Raw genomic sequence first — 4,926 nt, forward strand, 5'->3', positions numbered from 1 at the left:
CCTCAGATAAAACTTCACCATCTCTATTTCATGCTCATGAAACTCGCAATATGATATCTTGTTAAACTTAATCTTGTATGGATCAGGAACAAATATATCAAGTTTCGTTTTCTAGTGAAGCTCTTAGTGAGATGTGTGAAGGAAATTAAAGCCATTCAACTGTAGTATTAATTTTAGTTTTATCTATATGGTTAGTAATTTGTTATAAATAAAATCATCCAAGGAAAACATATCTACAATGAAAAAGGATGTTGCTATCGATGGCATAAGGGAAGCCTTATCGAGTGGAAATGAGTTCAACATGGTATTAGGTCCCCTAATAGTTTTTTGGTACAAATCTTCTCTAAAGCTTCCTCCTTTAAACCTTCTTATCCGAGATTTAGACTGTACAAAATATTAACATCAAACAACTAGATTTTATATTTGTGCCTGAAGAATAAGAAGAATGGAAAGAAACTTTGTTTTTTCGTTCTTCAAATGAATGGAGGTTAAGTGCATACCATTGAGTTTAATCTATAATAAACCACTTGAGATGTTATGTAGGCTTTGGAAAACATACTTTTTGCTATACTTCTTTGTTGCACCAATCAAGAAAACAAAGTTTAATTGAAGAACAAGTAAATTGTGATGGGACGATAAATGACATACAGTTGAATATTTTATATAGGTTGGAGAAAATGTAGATTTTATTATATTACAACTTATAAAATCTTTGAACTTAAATGAAGAATCTATTGCTATTTGAAAAGTGGTTTTATTTTTTGAAATCTTTAACTTAAATGAAGAATCCATCACTATTTGAGCACGATTTTATTATATTTATGTGATATTTTACTTAATATATATAAATAATTAAAAATATTAATTTGATTAATTCTATGGTTGCCAATTGTGTTAAAATTAACTTTTGAATTTTAATCCATGCACTAAAGAACTTATTCATCATTTATTATTTTGAAGGTTAAAAAATGTAATTCCATTGAAATAATGATAGAAGTTTATAACCACATATAAGGTAAAAAGCCACGTTACGCAAAACATCAACTGTACTTTACAATAAGGTGATTAGTTATTTTAATGCATTATCTTTACTTTAAATCAGGTATTTATATAGTAATATATAAAGATTAGTTAGTAATTAACCTTAGAAACATGATCTAATTGTTAATGAAAATTTTGAAATACCCTTTAATATCCTACTTAAAGTATAGTGTAATATAAAAACATAAGTCGATAATGATAGTAATATAAAATACATAGAGAAGGTACCAACTTTCCACGATACTTCTTCTTTGCATCAATCAAGAGGGCTAACTAATTATTGAAGAATAATTACAGTGTGAGAAGAGAATAAATGTGTAGAGTTGATTATTCTATGCAAGCTATGAAAAACATAAGTCTTATTTTATATTATAACTTATGAAATCTTTGAACTAAAATAAAGAATCATAAACTATTTAAAGTAAATAAAGAATTGTGGCTATTTAAAATTTTATTTCTTCAGTAAAAAATCCATGGCTATTTGGAACATAATTTTATTATATTTATTGTATATTTTACTTACTTTATATAAAATGCTTATTAATATTGGTTTTATTAGTTATATGGTTGCCATTATAGTACAAGATTAGTCACTTCAAATAAAATTTACTTTTAAATTTAATCTTTATATGGAAGAACTTATTAGCTATTTACTTTGAAAAGTAAGAAACAATTTTGTTGAGATAATGTTAAAAGCTTATCACACTATAATATATATTTTTGAATTATAAGCAACAAAAACTCGACCTTCTAGTCTTTTTAATCTAAAAACTCATATAACAATTTATATAGTTTAAAACATTCTTTTTTAATTTTTAGAAGATGAGTTTTATGGGAATTCAGACTTTAGGATGAAGATGGTGAGTCCTATTGGAAAAATGAAGCTCAAAAGAAAAAGTGAAAGAATGAAAATGAGATAGATTGAAATAGCTTTGAATATTTTCTGTTAAATATTTTTAATCTTTTGAAGACCAACTTAATGATAACAGTTAATCAACTTTATCCTTTTCGCATTTCTTTACCATACTATATCTACATATGTATATACAGTTATTACCTTGATAATTGATTAAAATTAGATAATTAAGTGTATGTACTTCAAAATATAAATAAATTTGTTGACTATACAAGCATGATACCATAAATTTTTCTTAAAAAATTATAGAAACAAAACTTAGAGGATCACAATCACTTAATAATTTTTTATTTCAAATTAGTGATTTAAGAACTAAAAATACATAATAAAAATCAGCTAAATTTTTAGATTCAAAACTACAGATGTTTCACATTTTTAATGTACACATATTGTAACGGCCCCGGAAATATTAAAAGAAATGAGTATTTAAATATATCGAATGCGGAAGCGAGATCAAAATTTTAGTTAACATCCCTTACACGAAAAAACCAAAAAAAACGTACTTAAAATATAAAAGATTAAACTAACTAAGAAAGAAACTCGAAAATAAAACTATGCGTATGACTACAGAGTCTCTAGGCATCCCCTTCGTCGTCCTCCTGCGGAACGGGCTCGGGAACCATGTCTTCCTGATCTGAAATGGTTAATTAAGGAGTGAGCTACACTAGCCCAGTAAGAACATCACGATATCTCACCGTCACGGAGATAAAGGTGGGTAGAAAATAAAATGACCAATGGAGCAAAATTTACAACGAACTCGTTTATTAACATGAAAACCTTTACCATCCACTTACCTCGGTGGAATTTATGAAAACAATATAAGAAAAACAATAACATTATCATAATCATTGAATAATATAAGCTGTAAAACATAACACTTATCACGCCTCTTGTAATTCAATCATTGTACAACATATCTTTTTCTCATTTACCAGCCTACTAGTATCCGTGGGGGTCCATAGGGGTTCCGCTACCCGTTAACCTTTAACATTCATAATCAGTTTCCAGGGCCGTCCCCATACCCCGTCCGGTATGGGCGCCAAAATCATGAACCTCAATACCCCGTCCGGTATGAGGGTGAAACGGGCCGTCCCCATACCCCGTCCGGTATGGGCGCCAAAACCATAAACCTCAATACCCCGTCCGGTATGAGGGTGAAACGGGCCGTCCCCATACCCCGTCCGGTATGGGCGCCAAAACCATAAGATCTCCATACCCCGTCCGGCATGTGAGACCACAATCCCGGTAGGGTTCCCTACGGACCCGGTCCGTCCACCATCTCCCAGGATATCTAGTCAGGCTGACCCCCATAATACAATTATCAGTCTATACAATCTTTCATTTTCCTTTTCCTCAATCAACATCATCAATTCACATTTAAACAAGCAAATCGTAATTCATACCAACAGACAACATACAATATCAGTTTTTTCAGTCATTCAACCCATAATTAATAAAAACGTAGTATATGCACACAAATCTGTAAAATGAACACATCAAACCCCATAATGCATTTAAAGCTGTAAAACAGTGTAAAACAGACCAAATAACAGTAAATCATCAATCACACTAGACTCGGGCTCCATTAGCAACCTTAAGCAATTTCACACATGCGTTAATTCAAGAAATACCGTTTTATCATTTTGAACTTTAATACCGTGATAGGAAATAGGGTGAGGGGTCCTTACTTGTTTTCGGGATCCGAATACGATTCACAGTGCGCCTGCAGGCCGTCCCTAATTTTCCCTGAGTTTTTCCCGGGAAACTGAAACACACTAACCGTACCTGCACGTGTTCCAAAAAAAATCCAAATTAGGCCCAGGGCCTCTTTCGGCCCAAATCGCAACTCCGGCACGGCGGCTCCGCCGTGCTCCGGCGACGGCGCCGCCGCTGGCGGCGGCGAGTCACCTCGGGTTGACTGTTTTCGGCCGTTTTCGGCCGAATTCGGCCACACTCGCATTGGTCCTTGTCAGAAAACAACCCTAGGGCCCTCGGGGGGCCAAAAAATCACGGAAAAACGGAGCTTACCGGCGGCGGCGCTCTCGGGTGCAGCGGCTCTCCGGCGAGGTTCGTGTTTTGGTGATTCGGCTCCGGTCAACCTGTAGAGAAAAGAATGGTGATCACGGTGATATAAAAATTGCATCGAACGGAGGTCGGGAAGGACCTCGTCGGAGGCAAAAACCGAGAGGGGGCGCGGCGGCGCCGCTGGGCTTCGGCCGCGTATTCCGGCCGTTTGGCCGGGATTTCGGTTTCGATTTGGCCATAGGAGGAATCAGTGGGGAAAAACGAGTCGGGGGTATGAAATTTACCTCGTTCGGCGGTCGGAAATTTCCCCGGTGCGGCGGCGAGCGGCGGCGGGTGGCGGCGGTCGGCCTCTGGTTCGTCTTCTCCGGCGAGCGGCTGGCGGCTAGGGTTTGTGGTCTGGTGTGGGGGTTCTATTTATAACCCCTTGCCTTTTGATCACAGCCGTTCATTTTGTTTTAATCTGGGCCGTTCGTTTTTGATTGAATCTGGGCCGTCCGTGCGATTGAATCTGGGCCGTCCGATCGCGTGATTGATCTGGGCCGTCGGATCGCACCCACGCGGATCGCCAACGTGGCTCCTTTCGGAGTGACGCGATCTTGCCACGTGTCAGGCCCTGGTTGGCCGGGACTGCTGACGTGGCTGCTGACGCGGCTGCTGACGTGGCCCCCCCCCCTTTTTTTTTTTTTTTTTTTTTTTTTTTTTTTTTTTTTTTTTTTTTTTTTTTTTTTTTTCCTCCTCCTTTCCGGGTGCTACACATATGGTATACATAAAAAAACCTTGTGGTAAAATTTTTATTTATTTTTTTTATTTTGTCATAATACTATTATATAAGAGAACTTAATCAAAATTTTTACAAGATATCAAGATTCTGATTTGGTTGAAATTTGTGATACGTTACTGGATTTTTTTTATCTTTAAATGCATTCGTTATTTTTAGAGAAACA

The 4,926-nt window shown here is 36.0% G+C and overlaps 1 long non-coding RNA gene across 2 annotated transcripts; it reads right to left on the reverse strand.

Annotated features, from left to right (window-relative positions):
* Positions 1-2,468: 2,468 nt before the first annotated feature.
* On the reverse strand, positions 2,469-4,712 carry LOC148240221 (uncharacterized). Of its 2 annotated transcripts, XR_015816552.1 has the most exons (4): positions 4,267-4,712; positions 3,986-4,056; positions 3,646-3,742; positions 2,469-2,591 (listed from the first exon to the last, which is right to left on the reverse strand). It is a non-coding gene; the product is annotated as an uncharacterized LOC148240221 (long non-coding RNA). The 2 variants fall into 2 exon arrangements; XR_015816551.1 differs by having other exon boundaries at positions 3,646-4,056.
* Between the last annotated feature and the right edge of the window lie 214 nt (positions 4,713-4,926).

Source organism: Carica papaya, chromosome 9 (assembly GCF_054855325.1).
Source record: "Carica papaya isolate Zhongbai chromosome 9, ASM5485532v1, whole genome shotgun sequence".
Classification (NCBI taxonomy): Eukaryota; Viridiplantae; Streptophyta; class Magnoliopsida; order Brassicales; family Caricaceae; genus Carica; species Carica papaya.